This window comes from Physeter macrocephalus, chromosome 2 (genome assembly GCF_002837175.3).
Source record: "Physeter macrocephalus isolate SW-GA chromosome 2, ASM283717v5, whole genome shotgun sequence".
Taxonomy (NCBI): Eukaryota; Metazoa; Chordata; class Mammalia; order Artiodactyla; family Physeteridae; genus Physeter; species Physeter macrocephalus.
Genome location: NC_041215.1, coordinates 26833961 through 26856258, shown reverse-complemented (window position 1 = coordinate 26856258; position 22298 = coordinate 26833961). Strand labels below are relative to the sequence as shown.

At 34.7% G+C, this 22298-nt stretch overlaps 1 protein-coding gene and 1 pseudogene across 2 annotated transcripts in view; one reads left to right on the top strand and one right to left on the bottom strand.

Annotated features, from left to right (window-relative positions):
• The window catches only part of DPP10 (dipeptidyl peptidase like 10), a 685210-nt gene that overhangs the window by 356383 nt on the left and 306529 nt on the right, over positions 1-22298 (bottom strand). The gene's annotated exons all lie outside the window — the stretch shown is intronic.
• LOC102973860 (mitochondrial import inner membrane translocase subunit Tim17-A-like) lies at positions 16415-21529 on the top strand (annotated as a pseudogene).

Sequence of the window (22298 nt, the reverse complement as noted above, 5' to 3'; positions counted from 1 at the left end):
GGCTTCTGTCCTTTCGCAATAAGCCTCAGTGAACCTTTTGTATGAGGGGTTTCAGCCTTATCCTGTGTGTCAACCATACATGTCATTCTCCATATCTCCCTGAAGCGCAGTTGCAGTCCTCACTCTCCTGAAATAGCAAACTGCCAACATCAACACTGACCTGTGATAACCAAATCTCATGTACTCTTTCTGCACGTTTCATCCCCACCACACTCAACTTTGCAGTCTGTGACAATTACAATGAGCAGAAGGATTCTGAGATCTTTTCTTGCCTTTGAAGCATTACCTTGTCCTGGAATCCTTTCTTCAAAAATTTCTACACATGCTACTCATCCAATTGCTATCTAAACCAAGACATACTCCAAAGCTCAATTCTGAGCTTTTTTTTTTTTCCAACTGCTATTCTCTAACTGGTCATTTCTACTCAGACCTACCTATATTGATTCTTTTTCTTTCTTTACTTTAAAAAAAATTATTTATATTTATTTTTATAGTAGGTCCTTGTTGGTTATATATTTTAAATACAGCAGTGTGTTCATGTCAATCCCAAACTCCCTATCTATCCCTCCCCCACCCTCCCCCTACCCTGGTAATCAGAAGTTTATTCTCTAAATGTCCATGGACAGAGGAATGGATAAAGAAGATGTGGTACATCTATACAATGGAATATTACTCAGCCATTAAACAGAATGAAACAATGCCATTTGCAGCTATATGGATGGACCTGGAGATGATCATACTAAGTGAAGTAAGTCAGACAAAGACAAATATCCTATGATAATCGCTTATAGGCAGAATTTAAAAAAAAAAATGATACAAATGAACTTATTTGCAAAACAGAACAAACTCACAGACTTAGAGAATGAACCTATATAGATTCTTAAACTTTTGAGCCCTGACCTCTCCCGTATGCTGTTTTATATTTCCAGTTCTATGCTAGATGACATAAATGACTTGCAGATACATAAAACTCAGTAGACTAAAATTAAACTCATTATATTTTTGGCTACACCCTCCCTCAAAGTTCTCTATATATATGCTTAAGTTCATTACATCTTCCTATCTCATCTCCTATATAGATGGAGACATATATATATATATATATATATATATACACATACATACATATAGATAGATCTCCTATACAGAGGCTATAAAAAGCCTCTTACTTGGAAGATTGTTTTAGTTTTTTCAGTGTTCTCTATGCCTCTAGTTTATTCCCATCACATAGTCTAACACATCCTAAACAACACTTTGAATGCTCTCATTTGCTCTGAAAACAAACGTAACACTCAGGTTACTCACTCCATGGCTTCAACACGTATTTCCCTACTTATTATCTCCTGATACCCTATAAAAAGTTCTGATCATCTGTTGTTTACAGTTGTCCATACAACTCATACATCACTCCCACTCTATTTTCCTTATGATGCCCAGTAACCAATGGCCAGGTCCTGTCCAGAATTTCCATCTTTCGCAAAGCACTGTTAGATTCCCGACACCTCTAAAGTCCTCACTCAGTGTCTCTCTCTTCTGAGCTCTTCGACCAGTCATTTAATATTTAATCATATAATTTCTTTCAAATAATTTTACTGTCTATTTTTATTTAGTTTTCTTGTGTTTGTTTCGGGTTTTCAATTACTTTAGAAATTCTAGAAAGGCCCTATTTCTTGTTCCTTTCAGAACTGAAACTATCCACACCCACACATCCCACAATCTACATTAACATGAATTTACTATTCAAGTGTCTGTATTAATACGGCTTTAATATATCAGAAAATTCTTGCTGGTAAGATGAGGTTGCAAATAACTTCATCCCCTTTTCTTTTTCAGGAACTTTCTGAAAACCCATTTATTTGAAAAATAGACTACTCAACTAATGCTCACTGAAGTAAACATCTCTTTCTCAGAACAATACATAACTCAACCAAATGACTGTTTAATATTCAAGAGTCTCTCCCGAACCCTCCCTTCCCTAAATTCACCAATCCTCAACTTTTACAACTAAAATTTCAACCAATACTACTTGAAAGACCTGTCAAACCAGATCCCCCCAAACCTCATAAACATCCCTCTTTCACCATTCCCTTTGGGTAACACGCTGCTTACTCTTGGTGAAGAAAGTGATCTTCTTTACAAAAGTAAGCAACAAATTCAGCTGTGCTTCATCATGTTAAACAGGTTATCTTGGTGGTAATTTGGGGAACTAGTATTTAGTAGTTTATAACTTCTATAGTACACAATATGGCACCTATCCCATTGAAAGACCTCAACAAATATTTTTCTCTGGTACAAGATTAAGTCTTTTCACTACATTTATCAATTATATTTTATTTTTCCATGTATAACTTTATTTAGAAATGCATTTAGCACTATTGACAAAGACTCCCTTCTTGACCAAAATTTAGTCAGGCACCTCTGACCCCTCTTCTTCACTAGACCTTGACTGTTCACTGCTAGCAAGAATCCCGCTAAGTCAGCTTAGTGACTACCCTTGATATGTCCTCTTAGAAATTTTCCATCTACTCTGCCTCACACTTGTAAATGAGTAACTGTGAATGATCTGAGATTATACTCTATAGTAACCATCAGAAATCACTAGGGCTTTACCAAAGCTTTCTTAACTCCAGACTCATATACTCAACTATCTCTGCTTGAGTGGTCCAGTCTACTGTAGTCAGCAGGCAAAAAGAAGACAAACCAATTCATGCCTTCTCTTCACTGAGCACCTCATGTGAAATGAACATAAATGTTGGTTGCGTTTCTATGATCTTAAAAGTCTAGAAGTGTACACGGCTGTGACACATACAAAGAATAGATCTTATTTTAAGGTAACATGTAAACTGCAAAATATAAAGAAAAAATAAGAGCCTAGGAAAATATCTAAATCACTCCTCTCTTGTCTAATTTTGTTTTTGTTTTAGCCACTAACTTGTCTCAATGTTTCCTTATTCTGGAAAGATTAATCTGGGCTGATCTTAGCTTCCAAATGAATATTTGGAGGATGGCCAGGTCACCAGCAATACTATGCAAGGTAAGTGTTTTCTTATTATGGAGTTCCATTCCTGTAAGGCACCTCACTATATGAGAAGGTACCATCTGGCCCTCACCACATTGCCCTGTGATGATTGTCTTTTGCTATGAGTAATAAACTCTCTTTGTCTCTGATCCAAAGGCTTCATGTTTTATATATATATATATATATATATATATAGACAAGGAGAGTAAAATCTCAGATCATTCACAGTTACTCATTTACAAGTTATCCTTCCTCAATTCTAAACACCTCCCCTTTTTCTCTCAAGGTTTTAATTTTAATATTAATTTCTACATCATTAATAACACGGTCTCAAATTGCATAGTGACATTTCATTAACTTAATCATAAATCAAATAATCTTGCACCAAACTTGTAAATTAGAGACTCAAAATTAACATTAACTCTACACAACCAATTTGTGCTTTAATCTTGCAACACTGACTGCCATTTAAAGTTCTGAAATCCACTATTTAGATATCTATCTGTTATCTATCTATAATATATAAATAGTATATATATAATTATCTATAATACTTATATCTGTGCAGATTTAGCTACTTGGATCCTTTCTGGCCAGTCCATACACTTTAGTCAATTTCCATTAACAATTGACATTGCTCCACTGACAAACATGTTTACTCTCCAATGTATTTGATAAGGCTATTCCTTCTTATCAAGATGCAATGTCTTGAAATTGGTCTTCCAGTTGAATGGAGAGATGAATCTGTTACCTTTCCCTATCTAGTGCCAGTTTTTCTAGTCATGTTTAATATTAGAACATTCAAGATAACAAAAGAAAAAGACGTATATTATCAAAGGCAGTAACTTTTGTTTCTTTTCTGATTTTAAAGTAGTATACGTGCAACATAGAAAATTTGTATAATGCCAACATACCAAGGAAAAATAACTATGACAATTTTAATGTGTTCTCTTACAAACATGCAGTTGAGATCTCAAAGTACGTCATGTTTTGTATCCCTTTTTCTTCTCTTAAAATTATAAATTAGGCATTATACCTTATCATTAAAAATTTTCCATTGGCTATTTCGAATGCCTAACACTTTCAGCTCAAACTGACATTATATAAAGAAAAATAAATTAAAACATAATAGTTGGAAATAAAGAAAAGAAAAAGTGACAGCATTTAAAAATAGGATAAAGTAAATGCAGATATTTTAGTCCTGAACATAGTTTTACAAAGTAGCACTGAGGAATTTTTTTGTTGTACAACTAAGTCATACATCTAAACAACAGATGCTGTGACTTTTCAAGTGCATAATGGCATACCTTTATCAATTTCTTCATTTTCAATTAAATCTCTAGAGATTAAAATTGATCACTGCACTCCAAGTAGTATACAACTGAACCATAAAGTAAGACTTAATTGAATAGGAAATTGACTTAGTTGAATGAAATGGAAGTATTGCATTGATTTAAACAGAAAAAAATATCGAAATAAGTAACAAAAGTACTGCTTAAAAATTCACATACTGAAAGACAATCAGACTCTGGGGATTATAACAAAAATATAAAATATATTAAAACACTTACAGGATATTTACCAATATAAGAAAACTCTAGTTAGTTCTACGGCTAAGTTTAGTGGACAGAGGCAATAACTTTGGGCAATAATTTTGGTTTTTGAGTTTGGATTAAATCACTTCTCAAGCATATTTAGTTTTTTTTTTTTCTTTTTTAAACACTGTTAAAGTTCATTAGAAAAACTCAGTTGATTAAAGAAAAATGTTGATGAGTCCAAGTTGTATAATGAACTTAATCATATTCTGTCATATGCTTAAGATGAAATTTATCTAACTGTAAACAGCTATTATACTAATTCATGCTCTTAGGAGAAGATTGATCAAATAACACATGGATAAGTTGTTACTATTTTATATATAAGGGTAGGAATTGGGAGAAAAGTGAAGGATTATTTCTGTTTCAAGTATTGGAAGACTTGACCCAAATGGATTTAAGTCTAAAAAGTATTTTATTGTATGTCTGGCTTCAAGGTACCAGTTGATGCAAGGGCTCAAATGTCATCAGGCCAAGTGTACTATCTTATAGTTTTCTTTCAGATGGCTCCATTCAGACAGGCTTTCCCTTCATGATCCAAATATCACTAAAACCTCATGGCCTCTCACTTTCAAGCCCAACAGGAAAAATTAAGATTCTTTTTCTAGGATACTCAATCAGAGATTCGCTGCTGTCTTTGGTCCTGATTGGGCCAGGTAAACATTCTTGCCCTGCGTGTTAGGCGTATGTAATATACTAACAGGCACAGGACTAAATCTCATGTCCACTCCTGCTGAGTGTTGGGTATGTGTTGATTTTAAAAAAAGAAATCATTCTGTGGATGCCAGAAAAAGGTCAAGTTTGGATAAGTGAAATAGGTAACACATCTATTATACAGTGTATGTGCATTAATGAAGACTGATTTTATTTATGAAGGGTGTTATTTACAACAAAAACAATGCCCCTCCAAACTTACCATAAACTGGCATTTTTTCATGCAGGAAAGTGCAGCACAATTGATTATGTGTGTGTGTGTGTGTGTGTGTATGTGTGTGTGTGTGTAATGGGTACTTTGTAGCAGAAGAATGGGTCCATAAAAGGAAATATATTTCAGTAATTGTTAAAATTCTGAGGAAACTTTCCAGGTTATTTGGGGCCTTGTCATATTCCCAAGTCACACTTCCCTTAGAGAAAAATGATTTTGCCTGAAAGCATAAGACTTTTTGTGGCCCACTGGGGAAGCTTGCCAGGAGGAATGTGTGGGTTTGCCAGGATGTGTAGTCAGAAATTCATTCTCCTGAGAGGGGAGAAAACATGTTGGCAACAGATCAATCTGATACTGCTGAGGAGATGTACACGTATGTCCTGGAAGAATCACAAATCTTCATCAGAGTTTCGACTCTCCTGTTGAGTTGTTAAGAGAGACCAGATTTGCCAAGGAATGGACTGAAATTACAAATGAGTCTTGCCAATAAGGATAAACTCTAAACATACGATTTAAAATCATTTAGTGATACCACAGCATTGCAGTGGAAAGGATGCTTTTTATTACTGTGATTCTTTTCCTCAAACCACGGATCTCAACCCCAAATCTGATCAACCAAATCTTGAAACTAAACATCATGGATAAGTTCAAAGTCCGTCCCTCCACCATGATTCCTTTTCAAGTATATAATTTATATAAATATATAAAACACACGTATATATTGTATATTTATAGTACATGTATGTATGTAAGTATACGTAGTGTAATATATATTATATAGTACAATATATAAGTATATATAGTGTTATATATTATACATAGTATAATACTATGTTATATATATATATATATATATATATATATATATACACACACACTGACACACATATATATGGAGTATGTTTTAGAGATTTAGGATAAAATCTGACTTCTTATTCCTAAGCATTTAATTTTGGGTCTGGTTACATTAGCTATCTGTAATTTACTCTTCTAATTTGAAATAAGAAAAAAACATGTCCCAATTAAGTTGTTCGAATATAAAACCCTCCAATGTATTCAAAAAAATGCAATACCTTATACAGCGTATGTGCCCAATGAGTGATTCTGGCTTTGTTGATGATGGAGATAGCAAAGCTGATTATGATGATTTAACTAGCGTTTAAAAAAATAATTCTCCACTCGACCTATATTCCGTCCTTATCAGATATTGTCATTAATCATTAAAAAGTGCACATACTCTTTCTAAAAGGAAATATTCAAATTTCCTTATTTACCACATTACTTAGACTAGAACTGAGTATATAGTTGGTGTTTATGTGTCTCATTGAATTTATTTCTAAATATTTCCATTTTGTGCATTGTAAAATCACCATATACATTTGATGAGAACTAGGCAAGAAGAATAGAAGGAAGTTCCAAGGGTTAATTATTCACTCAATAATATAAGAAATAAAATAATATTAAGATCTAAAGCCAATGATAAAGGAAACCAACTCAATATCATAAACTAATAAATAGATTAAAAATGTGATACACTCATACAGCAGAACATTATTTGTCAGTAAAGGAGCTGATGATACATGCTACAAGAGGGATGAAGCTTGGAAACAATCGAACTGAAAAAAGCAAATCTAAAAGAGCCACATGTTATACAATTCAATGTATAGGAAATGTCCTAGTAGGAAAATGCATAGAAATAGAAAGTAGATTAGTGGTTGCCAGGGGAGAAGGGGAAAGGGAAAGGGGAAATGACTGCTAATGAGTATGGGGGGCAGTGAAAATATTTTGGAAATAGATAGGGGAGATGGTTGGACAATTCTATGAATATATTAAAAAACAATGAATTATATACTTTAAAGGGGTGCATTTTATGGTACATGAATTTTATCTCAATAAAGTTGCTATTAAAAGATAAATAAATCAGAAAAAATGTAAAGACCAAAGAAGAAATATACATTTTATATATATATACATTTATACATATTTATACATATATATATACATATATACATATATATATACATATATATATTAAAAATATACATTTTTAGATTTATTTTGGCTTTAAACACAAAACTGTTGGTAGAATAGAAAATATATATATATACGTGCTATTTACCTGGTATTTGTTCCCACTATCTGAAATAAAGCTAAATTCTTCAACATCTTTGAAACAAAAATAGTTTGTTTCTGCATTATGGTTGCTATCTATAATTCATCTTCTCCTTTACTTTTAACCTTCTCATTCTCACTTCTGTTAATGCAGGGATCTACACACAGTAGATTGTGAGTAAACTATGAATATTTAACATTAGTCATACAGATGTATGATTGCTTTATCAGTAATTTTCACAGATTGTTTCTATAAAAGGATTCCTAAAAATAATGTTGCCAATCTAATTGGCTCTAAAATATTTTGAAGAGCTGGAAGGAACCAAGGAGGTCATCTTGTCTAATCCCTTCATTTTCTCAAAAATAAAGCCACAGGAAGTTAGGTGAAAACACTGAGAAATCAGCAATTAAATTCCTGGATGAGGATTCCAAATCCAGTCCAATTTCTGCAACACTGGCTGTCTGTAACTAATAACTGATGCTTACACTGGTTCCTTAAGGTGACCCTCCAGTCTGTGTATTCTTTTCTTTCCACTCAGCCTCAAGGCTTCAAGAACCTCCTTTAAGAAGCTAGGAGAGTGACTACTAAGTCATAAATAAGTCAAGGGTGAGCAATACCTTAGTTATGCTGTGGCATAAGGCATCTTCTCTACTACTGTTTCCAAGATGGCCGCAGTTAGTCTGTTGAGGGGGCGACAAGGGTAATAGTGCGCCATCTGGTGCTTGGGGTAAGCGCACTGATGATAGAATTACTATGGGAATATGTGGTTCATGAAGAGCCTTTTGGACAAATATTTCCACATTTTAATTTCCACATTTTATCTTCTAACACTGACACAATCAATGGTTCACATTTCTCATCTTACTAAAGAAACTCCTTGAGTTTTCTTAAATTCTCTATTCCTTGCCATTGCTCCAAATATGATTTTTTTAATACTCCACATCATTCAAGCCACCTGTTTGCACAGATGGCAGCTTGCTTGCTTACTTTCATACAAGAGCTAAAGATCTAGGCCTGACAAAACACAAGAGTTAACTGTCACTTTGCTTTGTTTCTCCAAGTTTAAAGTGAGTTAAAGAATCAGAGAGAACAGATGTCTCTCCTTAGGCATTTTATTTCACCTTTTTTGTCTCCCATGATCTTTTAGAAAACATGATATATCTTGCATTGAAAATTATGTTTCTGCTTCAAAAATATGAACCTGCCTGTCCCTCTTCCTAATATGACATTATAGACATCATTAAGCAGATAAGAGCCACATCTGTAAATCCTACCCCACTTCACCTGCATTTCACCCTCATAACATTTGCTCTGGGGCACAGCTGGAAGCAAAAATACGACAAACTAGTATGTGATTTGTTTACAGATGAGATATAATATAGAAAACACGCACTATTTTTTGTCCTTATCAAGTATTCTGATAAACAATTAACAAAATAATACACACAATCTTTCAATGTATTGTTAGAATAATCAAACAACTACTTAAGTGTTTACCATGTTCCTTGGAAATATAAAGGGGAGAAAAATGGCAACTAAAATTTAGTCAGTAAAATAAAATAAAGTTATGTGGCATATTAAAAAATGACATTTATTAACTTCCACAATAAGAAAGGAATTTTATTAGGCATTTATACTTATTTAAGTCTCACAGTAATGGCTCTTGTTACATTAGAGAAAATTGAGCCTCAGGGAACTTAGTTAACGGGACTAACATTAGACAATTAAGAGAATGGTGGGGTCAGAATTCTGATGGGGGACAGATTTTAAGTACAATTTGTCAATGAGAGTTGAAACAGCTGCTCCAGAAGATGCTACTACCTGATCTCTAACCCCTTCCGCACACAACTCGCCCAGTGCTGGCTGGTGTCCTGAACACAGACGCAGGAGTTGAAGGGGTAACTCCTGAAAGCCCTTGCAATGTCCCATTATGGGAAGTAACTGAGATCTGAACATGGCAAAATCAGGAGCAGATGTCTCCATGTCTGTTCTGTAGGGTGCTTCTCTCAGCTTTATCAGTGTCAGCTATCAGAATCTGGTCAGAAACCAAGGGAGCGTCTGGCTAACAGTGGAGCTAGTCCCAGCGTGACTGGTGCAGGCAGACCCACCTCTGAAGCTCAGCGAGGATGGAGTGGTAACCTCTAAAGGGTTGAAAGGAGACTATGATAATGGAGGAAGCTTAACCGAGTCCTCCTCCTCTTACACTAGACCCCATGTCATCATATCAAAGATTAATACATGTGTGTTTTTACTTAAAAAGTAATTGTTCTTTTTTCAATTTTTTATTATGTTAAAATACTCATAAAATTTACCATCTTTATAAGTGTACAGTCAGAAGTATTAAGTACATTTATATCAGTGTGTAATCATTACCACTATCCATCCTCAGAACCCTTTTTTCATCTTGCAAATATATCCATTAAGCAGTAACTCACTAATACCTCTTTCTTCAGTCCCTGGCAATCACCATTCTACTTTCTGTCTCTATGATTTCCACTCCTCATATAAGGGGGATCATACAGTATTGGTCTTTTTGTGACTGGTTTATTTTACTTAGCATAATGACTTCAAGATTCATTCAAGTTCTAGCTAATGCCAGAGTCTCCTTCCTTTTTAGATAAATAATACTTCATTGCACGTACATAGCATTCATAGGTGGGAACTTGAAATGTTTCTATGGTTTAGCAATTGTGAATAATACTGCTATGAACACAGATGTACAAATATCTTTTCAAGACTCTGCTTGCAATTCTTTTTGGTGATATACCCAGAAGTGGAATTTCTGGATCATACGGTAATTCTATGTTTAATTTTTTAAGGAACCTCCATACTGTTTTCCACAGTGACTACAATTTCACATTCCCACCAGTAGTGCACAAGGATTCCAATTTCTCCACATCTTTGCCAACTCTCATTATTTTTTCTCAGTTTGTTTGCTTGCTTGTTTTGTTTTGTTTTGTACAGAAACCATCCTAATGCAGGTGAGATGATATCGCATTGTGGTTTTGACTTGCATGTCCGTCCTTAGTGTTTAGTGATTTTGTGCATCTTTTCATATGCTTATTGACAATTTGTATACCTTAGAAAAGTGTCTGCTCAAGTTCTTTGCCCATTTTTGAATCTGGTTGTTTGGTGTTTTTGTGCTTGAGTCTTAGGAGTCTTTAAACATTCTGGATATCCCTTATCAGATACATGATTTTCGAATACTTTCTCCAATTCTGTGGGCTGCCTTTTACTCGGTCGATAATGTCTTTTGATGTACATTTAAAAAATTTTTCATGAAGCCCAATTTGTCTATTTTTCCTTTTGTTCATCTGTGATTTTGGTGTCATACACAAGAAATCATTGCCAAATCCAATGTTGTGAAGCTTTTGTACTATGTTTTCTTCTAAGATTTTTATAGTGTTAAGTTTTCAATTTAGGTCATGGTACCATTCTGAGTTATGAACTAGTGTACATCAACATATACATTTATCTAACACCATGTACAATTTTTGTATATGGTGTTAGGTAAATGTCCAATTTCAATATTTTGCATGTTGATATCCAGTTTTCCCAGCATCATGTGTCAAAAAAATTGTCCTTTCTCCAATGAGTATTTCTGCACTCTTGCCAAAAATCATTTGATCGTACATGTTAAGGTTTATTTATGGATTCTCTATTCTATTCCATTGTTATATATGTCTTTCTTTATGCCAGTACTACACTGTTTTGATTACTGTAGCTATGTAGTAAGTTTTGAGATCAGGAAATTTGAGTCCTCCAAATTTGTTCCCTTGTCCTGGACTCTTTTGGCTATTCATGGTCCCTTTTGATTCCGTATGAAATTTAGGATGGTTTTTCCTTTTCTGCAAAAAACATTGCTGGGATTTTAGTAAGGATTTCACTGAATCTGTAGATCACTTTGAGTAGTACTTACATCTTAATAAGCCTTCCAATCCATAAATATGGTATATCTTTCCATTTATTCATATTTTCTTTAAGGATTCATGCTATTTCTTCTTTAAAGTTTGGTACAATTGACCACTGAAGCATTTAGATCCAGGGCTTTTCTTTGTTAGGAGATTTTTGATTACCAGTTCAATATTCTTACTAGTTATAGCTCTATTCAGATTTTTAATTTCTTCATCATTTATTAATGGTAGGTTTTATGTTTCTAGGAATTTGTACATTTCATCTAGGTTATCCAATTTGTTGATGTACACTAGTTCATAGTACTCTCTTAAATCCTTTTTTATTTCTGTAGAACCACTAGTAATGTCCCCACTTTCATTTTGATTTTAGTGATTTGAATATTTTCTCTATATTTCTATTTCTTTCTAAATAGTCCATCTATTTAAAGGTTTGTCCTTTTTTTCTTTTTTCTGGCTGCGCCTCGTGGCATGAGGGATCTTGTTTCCCCAACCAGGGATTGAACCTGTGCCCCCTGCAGTGGAAGCACGAAGTCTTAACTGCTGGACCACCAGGGAAATCCCTAAAATTTTGTCCATTTTGTTGATCTTTTTGAAGAATAAACTTTTGGTTTCACTGGGGTTTTTTCTATTATTTATTTTGTTTTTCTCTGCTCTTTTATGATTTCCTTGCTTCTTCTAGCTTTGGGTTTAGTTTTTTCTTCTTTTTCTAGTTCATTAAGTTATAAAATTAGGTTGTTGATCTGAAAGCTTTCTTTTTTTCTTAACGTAACTGCTGATATTTATAAACTTCTCCCCTAGCACTGCTTTCACTGCATCCAATACATTTAGAGGCATGCTGTGTTCTCATTTTCATTTATATCTAAGTATATTTTACTTTCCCTTGTGATTTCTGCCTTGATCCATTAATTTTTAAAGTGTGTTTTCTCATTTCCACAAATTTGTGAAATTTCCAGTGTTTCTTCTGTTATTGATTTTTAACTTTATCCCACTGTCATCAGAGAAGATACTCTGTATGATATCTATATTTTAAAATCCACTGAGACTTAATTTGTGACCTAACAAATTTACTGTTTTTCTCTTTGACTAGGCTATACTTTTTAAGCCTTTTTAGTTTTTGTTGAAAATTGTTCAGTTAAATGTAGTAGTGTGGTAACTCTGGAAACCAGATTCTCCTACTTCCTCGGGGTTTTCTGTTTTTTTATTTATTTTTTGTTTTTGATTGCTATAGGCTGTTTCTGTGCTGAAGATCACTGAGGTGTAAGCTTATGGGTTTTTCAGGTCTTTTTTGATCCTGTCCTTTTCCCTAGGCATGTGTAGTGACTTTCTAATTGCCCTATATATGCAGTTGATTTTAAATGTATCAGTCTTCAATGTCTGGTTCCCGAAAGGAGAAAATGAATAAAAAGAGGGAGGGGGCAGGGGTGGAAGGTGCTGGCCCTTTAAATATCACTAGAAGTCACTTCAGCCAAAAGGAGAGGACCTTACAACAGTGGGGGTAGGTATAACAACAATGACCACCACCTCTTTCTATGCACCTCTGTGATCAGAAGCAACAATCAGCAAATAGAACACTAATCTCCAAAGGAAGATAGGATGCTTTTTGTCCACTCTGACTCCTGCAAGCTTCTCCTGGAACATGTGCACTGCCTCCTTTCCCAGGTTGAGGTGTGAAGGAGGGGTAACTGGTACTGTACTACGAGTTGAAATTGACTGTTATCTGCAATTTGCTATCCAAACCCTCCCCTTGGAAGTTACAAACCTTCAACAGACTCCAGAGTTTCAAAAGAGTTATATCAGACAGATTCTGCCAGTACAATTGTTGTCTAGTTAGGGAGATGAATTCCTACCTAGACCCATCTTTGAAGAATCCTTTCCCTGTATTTATGACTTAAATAGTAACACAACTTACTTTAGAAATTAATGAAAATATTAAAAAAAATTAAAATTCTATGAGTTCTTGTGATAGTCTGCTTTATGTGTCACCTTGCCTAGGCAAAGGGATTCCCAAATAGGTGGTAGAACATTTTTTCTTGGTGTGTCTGTGAGGATGTTTCCGGAAGAGATTAGCATTTGAGAAAGACTGAGTAAAGAAGCTCACCAATGTAGGTGGGTAGTATCCATTCAAATGAGGATCTGAATAGAACAAAAAGGCAAGAGAAGAGTGAATTTGCTCTTTTTGCTTGAGTTGGGGCAACTCTTTTCCTACCCTCAGACATCAGTGGTCCTGTGGCACTTAGGACTCAGACCGAATGAAACCCATTAGTTTTCCTGGTTCTCCAGTTTGCAGATGAAAGATTGTGGGTCTTCTTGACTTCCATCACTGTATGAGCCGATTTCTATAATAAATTAACCTCCCTTTCTCTTTTTCTCTCTCCCTCCCCCTCCTTCCCTCCCTCCCTCTCTCTCCTTCTCCCTCTAGATAGATACATAGATAAATAGATAGACAGATAGATAGATAGATAGATGATAGATAGATAGGAAGAAAACTGGTCTTATATCTCTAGAAAACCCTGACAAAGATAATACAATTAGCTATATCTTTTTATATTAAGCATTTTAAATCAGACTGGATGAACTTTTGTACACCGATTTTAACCCTAATGATAGAAAAGGTTATGCTAGATTCTTTCACATTATTTTACAGTTTTTTAATGGCTGCAAAATATTCCTTTATGCAACATGCATCGAATTATTAAATTTTTATTTCTGTACTGTTGATGATGACATTTCTTTGCAGTAGCAGAAATAGATTCTGAAACTTCATTAAATGTTGTATATCACCAAGATTTCCACCTTCAGATTGTTACCCAAGATTTTGCAGAAGTAGAATTTCATAGTATTTGTATTTCTTTTGCATAATTTTTGATTGTTTATAAGTTTAATGTTTGTATTTTAACCGTCATGTTTAAATTTCTTAAAAGTAATACACATTTTTAACGTAGTATTAATAAACTGGAGGTGGAAGGAGTTCCCTGGACCCCGTTTTCTGTAGGATTGATGGAGTTTTTTTAGAGGTATATATCACAACGTGTATATCTTTTAAATAGAAAAGAACAAAGAAATGTTATATTTATCTACAGATAAATCCAATTCCCTTTTATTGAGGGCCCTAGCTCAACTCCTGGCACAGTGCTAGAAAGCTTTCTTGCTTAAGCCTCCTTGCTGGCTGGGAAAAGCACCTGTGGCCCTCAGGTTGGCCCTCTCCCAGCATTTCCCAAAGTGCCACAATTACCACTTTTCAAACACTCATCAGAATTCCCATCAGATTCCCTCAGAATAAGAGATCTCCTCCAAATGTTAGTAAATGAAACCAATTCACAGAAAGATTAAAAGATATGCTGTATTTCAAAATATGCTTCAAAGACTCTAACACAAATTTCACTAAAGCTGATCCATCAGCAAAAAGTTATGAGATTGTTAAACAAAGCTAAACATATTTGACTGTTTACATTTACTGTAGTGATATTCAGATATTTTACTATGATGAAATATTTCACAAAACCTCAATTGTGATTATTTCCACCATATTTTTTTCTTTTTTTCTAGTAATGGGGGGATATAGTAACATTTTATAAAAATGATGGTGCACTACTCTTGGGGCATATTGTGAACTATAATTTGTATTTATTGAAAGAGGTGTGTTAGCTCCTTGAAGACACTCCATATTTAATAACTATATTTGTATAAACCAAATTAATTACTAATGTGAGGGGTCACTATGTTCAAAGGTCATGGTTGAGGGTAAGGTATTGCTGTTTCTTATGCTTCCAGAATCTCTGTGGTTGAATTCCTAAGAAGAAATTCCATGGAATTCCATGTGTTCTCTGGTGCCTTTTTTTAATTCCTGACTTCGTGGGTTGAACACATTAAAGCCTGGCTGAGAGGCAAGAGGATACTTATGGCTTCTCACCCTCTTCTCTTTTATATAAAATATTTGCTTTAGTTTTTAGAGCAGCATGGTGTTAAAATTCAGATTTTTAAGGAAAGGACAGTTTTCACTTAAACTTTGAAAGAAATCTAAATGCCCTATTACAATTGAAGAAAGAATTTCACTTTTGTGGTTATGGACATTCAGTGAATAATAGAGTAGTGTGTGTTTATAATTAATAGTTCCTTGTATAATGATGTACCTGATGTTACAAAATATAAAGAATGCTGGATAATGACAGGATTTAGCCATCCCTGGGTTCAAGAACTTAATATCATTTCAAATCACCCTGAATATCAATTCTACTCCTAACAAAAATTTCAACCCCAATAAACACATCCAAAAGTTCCAGGTTCTTACTGAGCCTGTAGACCATCAGTAGGATGCTCTCTCTCTTTCATCCATGATAGTTTTATGACAGAGTCAATGATAGGCCAACCTCTAAATACACACACACACACACACAGCTGCAGTCCTGTATATAAAATATCACAGGAAAATGACCATTTTCCATATCTCACAAAAAGGAACAGTACCCTAAAACAGCATTAAATAGTTAATTCAGCTTGATAAAATCTTCGCAATCTAAGTAAACATAAAGTTAACTGATTTCTAGAGTGTTGCATAAAATTGCACTCTTTATGCTCCTACAATATTCTCCATGGCAGTTAGCCAGAGAGAACCTTTGGAAGACTGAAAACTCATCCTGGAGCTATTGAAGTTTATTCTTGCCCATTCTGAAAAATTGGCTGATATTGATAATTGTTATAAAAAGTTTACCCCATGAGCCTCATAGACTGCCAAGAATGTAATTGAGCTGAAATGGAAGGCTGGTATTAAGCTTGCATCTGGTTCTGAGTCAAGGAGCCCTCACTCTTTGACTAGCATCAAGGGAAGCTTCTTTCATTTGGGGAGAACAGATGGAACGATTTAGCTATAGTGGAGTTCATTTTGAGAAACTGTCTCAGCCTGTCCAAACTGATGGGAAGTTGGATCGGATTTCAAGTAAATAAATAAATACCTGTAGGAGTTGAGGTTACTACCCCTGGCTCAAAAAAATCAGATTAGAAAGTATTTATTAGGTATCTACAATGCATGAGGCATGATTCCACTCATGATTTTACCAAACATGATGATACAATGTTAATTCTGACCCCCTTTTTCACTAAACAAATGTAACAAAACACAGTATTCTATAATAAAAAAATTGTGACACTTTTAGACCATGTTTTCATTTATTATTTTATAATATGACTTTAGTGAAATTCTGCATTTACATACATTCTTAAAATGGAACCTTATGTATATCCTGTTGTCCTGAAAGATACAACTGTCTTCCTGGATGTCATCTCAATTTTCTCTCACGATCTGCTCAAGAGTGGCAAATGTATGCATTTGGTCGTTTATTTTGAATCTCTTGAAATTTCAACTTAACAATGTACTTCAGTGACAAAATTCAATAAATATTCATTAAGTTTGTACTATATATCAGGAAATACTTATTCTATGTGCTAGAGATACAAAACATCCTCACTCATTAAGGAATTCAGAGTTCAATGGGGGATACAGGCAAATAAAACTATTTCCATACAAAGAGGAGTACAGTACTGTGATTAAGAGTAAAGACTTGTGTTATCAACTAAAGGTAGAAATTAGCCACATGTACTTTAAAACACTAGCCCAAATTGAGATATCCTGTAAGTATAAAATACACACTTCATTTTGAAGACCTCGTATAAAAAAAATAAAATACCTCATTTTTAATACTAATTTTTAATACTGTACTGATTATGCTTGAAATGTTATTTGGGATATATTGTATTAAACAAAATGTATTAACACAATTTCACCAGTTTCTTTTTACTTTTTCAATGTATTCTTTAGAAAATTTATGAATTATGTCACATTTGTAACTCAGATTTCTATTGGACAGTGCTGGTTTGTATACTGATGCTATTAGATCTTTTGTCTTCAAAACTCATTCCATCACTTACTAGCTGTAAGACCTTAGGCAAGTACTAGTTTGTTTGTTTGTTTTTTGCTTCAGTTTCCTCATGTATAAGAAGAGGCTGATAACAATTGTAGTTGTTTACTCAATAGGGTAGTTGGGATAGTAAGTTGGGATAGTAAGTGAATCAAAACATCTAAAAGGTGATTATTATTAAATATGTAAGCATTACGTAGGCATATAGAAAGAGTACCTATCTCAGGCCAGAAGAAGTAAACTCAAAGAATTCCAAAAAGAAAAAAATAATAATAATGGTTTCACTAAACCTTCAAAGAATGTCAGAAAGCTATCCCATTGTAATAGGAGGATAAGAGTATTTCTAAGAATAGGGACAATATAAATAAAGTCATAAAACTTGAAAGAACCAAGGTCCATTCCAGGAACTGAAAGTGGTTTTCAACGTGTAGGACTGCAAAGTTCTTCGAAGCAATGGTGGGAAGAGAGACTGAAGAGGTGAGAAAAGCCAGGTCACTACACTGCCCAATACTATTTTAAAGAATTTATGAAATTAGGAATCCCCTCTATAAAATTAACCATATTGTTTTAGGAGAGTCAAAGGAGATACATAAAGAGAAGAAATGAAATGGGAATAAGTGATGTCATGAAGGAGATTACTAAGATATTAATAAAAGAATTTCTGAGTAGTAAGGCATATTACTTCCCCCATTCTAACCCTTAAGGCAGGATGCTTTTGATAGCTATCCAGTTATCCTTTTCTACTAATTGAGCCTATTAAGCCAACAAGCCTCTAAAACTTGTACTCATTTAATACACCCACTGTAAGCTAGGTTATGAAAATAAATTTTGGATTTTGTAAATTGGGCATGCCCACCAAAATAAATATTAATGCTCAGATTCTATTACGGTAATGGATAGACACCAACACTCATAGGTTCTTTATAACTTACAAGGACAAAACAGAGTCAGAGAGATCTACCTCCCAGGTGAAAGGGAAAAAGTTGAAAGCTCTCAGGAAAAGGTTCCTTTTGTATTAGAGGTATAGGTAGTGTTAAAAGATAAACTGAGGCACATAAAATGTTTTCAAAGGTTTATTTACGCAAGCTGATTCAAATTGGACAGCACCAAACCAAAAATGGTTAGGAGCTCCCTGACGACAGAAGCTAGGGAAAAGGTTTTCATAGGGAAGACGCAGAAGAAAAACAAATACGTTATTCAATTGGCTATACTTAAGAAGTTGCCCTATTTGGAAAAGCGGGCTACTTGTGATCGGTTGTTCTTTTGGGTTTTCTTTCAGATTCTGGTGCATTGATTCTGGCTTAGGTTTTGGTTTGCTTAGTAGTAGGCTGCCGAGGCATTAGAGCCACCTCAGTCTAATAGTCTCCTTGTTTAATTAATTTTATTGTCGTTACAATGATACATCATAAGGGCATTAAAATAATAAGAAAGGAGACTCTTCTGGAAGGAATTATGGTGGATTAAATTTTAAATATGTTGAATAAGGTAACATTATCAAAAGTGAAATGAACATATATATGTATATATACTATATACTAAATTTGTGATAGGATAACCTATAACAATTAGCAACCAGCAATAGTATCTGAAATAACTTTTAATTTTGATTGCATCACTTTGTTTTCTCCCTTAGTAAGATTCACTGCTTCGTCCTCAATGTCTTAAACAGCTAGATACAGACAGCAGGGCTATGCCAACATTCTACAACAGTACCAAAGTGCACATTTCCAGTTGATGATATCACAGTAGGTACCCACCCTAAATATCTCTTGGTAGTGTGTTATTAGCATATGTCTCAAAGTTTGCTATGTCCACCCCTTTGTCACACCCCATCACAGTGCTGAATGTGTCACTGGAAGACAGCAGTTTTGCCCTTATGTAAGGCACACTCTGTCTCTCATGACAGTAGTGTCGTCCTGTACAGTCTCATTAACAGACTATATTTATCACTCGTTCATGGCTCAACACTACAAACTCCTTCCATGTATGTCTTTTCTTTATGTAAAAAAATGGTACTTAGCGTCCTTCAGGTTTAGAAATTAATGACACTATCAATATTAATTTTGAAAAGAGTAAAATTTTAGCTAAGACTGAGATGCATCTTCAGATGAGTGAGAACGAAAAAGGAAAGAAAAATGTTACAGTAAGTAAATATTACACTAAATCATCTCTAATATTATTTCAGGACTTAAGCTCCTAGGGGGCTATATTTTTACTGACCATTTATTAAATTGCAAACCTCATTGAGACTGTTTGGAGAAGAGAGCATGGAAAACCACATTTTGAAAACAATGAGTGATATCAAGAAAGAAGCAGAAAAGGCCTCAGTGTTGGGAGAACATATCAGGCAAATGCTCAAGCAAACAGTGATGGAACGTGACAGAGCTATTCAAATCCAAATCCACATAAGCATTCAAATTGTTTCTCATCTGGACACAGTTTCTTCTTCTACTCTGAACTGCAATTACAATGAATGGGCTTCAACCCTCTCAACTGGTGCCCAGTGAGAGAGGCATGTTTGTGCTCTCAAACATTTGGGCCATCCACTTGTTCATATGCTATGGTGTGATGCCCAGGTTTCTTTCAGTGCCATGAAATCCTGGCCCAGAATGAAACTGGAAAAAGATGGTGCAGTGACAGGATGATAAATGAGGTTCACCACGATGAAAGGTTGGGCTGTCCTCTTATATTCTTGGCAACAAAAACAGATTTACCAACACGTCTGCCCCAAAACACATTCTTCTATAAAGTTTTAAAATCAAGCAGCTAAGGGAATTGTCTGCCAGTCCAGTGGTTAAGACTCTGGGCCTTCACTGCTGAGGGCATGGGTTCAATCCCTGGTTGGGGAACTAAGATCCTGCTAACTGCACAGTGCAGCCGAAAAATTTAAAAATTTAATAAAATAAAATCAAGCAGCTAATAACCACATTATACCAAAGGACTAACAGGCAAATCCTCTCTTTTTGTTTGTGCAGAGATACCCAAATTCAAAGTTCTTCTTTAGGATGGGGGACTTGTATAAATAAGGATTCTGTTTGTTTGTTGCAATGCTAAACAAATTCATATTCTGAAAATTCCAAATTAAAGTACACACTAGGGTGCAACAATTCTGTTCAGTGAGGGTTCTTTCTCTTCAAACAAGATTTGTCACATTTTAAAACTGAATTTATCCAATGCATATAAAATGCAATAAAATGTACAGACCTTAACTGATATCTAAAAGTTTAAGAATCTGTCTTTTAAGTAAAACCTAGAGCTAACTTTTCTTTAAAAGTAATTTCGATGTGATTGTAGAACTTTTGAAAGGATGTTAATTCTTTGAACAGAGATAAAATTAAAGTCAAAAAGGTTTTAGTCCCAGTAGTAGAGAGGCAGCACCTTCTAACTAGCAGACCTTTAAAATTGACTATGGGCTAAAATCACAAAGTACAAAACAGCAACCAGTAAATCTGTCATGTGGTTTCTTCATCTCAGTCAGATACCAAATGGTCATCTAAAATTTAATCAACAATGTCCCTAGATTAAACTGAATTTGAAAAATTATTTTGACCATGGAGTCAAGGTACAAGAGTATGCGTGCGAATTGTGGATGATGGTGGTGGGGCCTTTAAGATGAGAACCATAGGTGATGGCAATAAAAGGTTTCTGCAGTTCTCCACTGGGAGTAAACCACAGACTAGGAAGGAGTTTGACAGCTATTAAAACCAGGGCTCTGCAGTTGAGAGGTAGCTTTGCTGTTTGGAGAAGGTCTGTTTTCCATGACTGACTGCACTATGGTTCAAGTCAGAGGGAAGAAGATCCCTGGAACTCCATCATGAGCGGTGCCTTAACAGGAGCCATACTGGCAGCAAGAAACAGACCAGTGGCCATGGTTGGGTCAGCTGCGATGGGTGGCATTCTCCAGGCTTTAATTGAAGGAGCTGGTGTCTCCTTGACAAGATTTGCCTCTGCCCAATTTCCCAATTATCCTCCATTTGCTGAAGACTCCTTGCAGTGGCCTTCAGCCCAGTTACCATCCTCACCTTTTGTAGACTATGGACAATATCAATAGGACTCCTTTCCCAGGATTTCTTTAACGGAATGAGGAAAGGATTTCAGACTGTTTTTCAAACCATAGGTGGGACAACTATGGCCAAACAGACTATGAAGAGACTTTTATCATCTTCATCTATTTAAAGGAACATGGGGGTGGGGGTTCCTAAAAGATAATACATTTATTTATTCATACTTGGATTGCATTTGTGATTAAATAAATGTCTAAAATCTTTCAAAGGAAATACAATAAGTGCTAGGAAGGTGAAGGAGCAAATGGCAAGCAGCAATGAAGCATGACCATCATTTCCTTGTGGACTTCTCTGCCTGGTTTTGTTCTGTTAGTCAAACAATAAAAAAAAACTCCTGGACGTTGCTCTTTAAAAAAAAAGACAAACTTACTTTAGAATAATTTTAATTTGAAAATCGATTTAGTCTTTCCTTACGCCCTTCTAATTTAAAACAAAATAAATTTATATTTCATTTTTCTTTACATAATTTTCTTGATTCTCCTCCTCCTTTAAATTCTTCCAACATCCACTGAGCAGAACTGGAACACAGCATTCAGATAAGGCCCTGATTCTGCTGTCTCAGTTTATGTTTATAACCTCTCCTGATTGCTAAGGGTTACAATCTTTGTTTCACAAAGCTCTGCCTGGGTACAAATTGTTCTACATAATGACACTTACTACAGAAGTCAAAAGTAAACACTCAAGTGTCATTATTCAATAATCATTTTAAAAATTGCATTAAAAACATCTTGTGTTCTTCAGTTTGCCACATTAAAA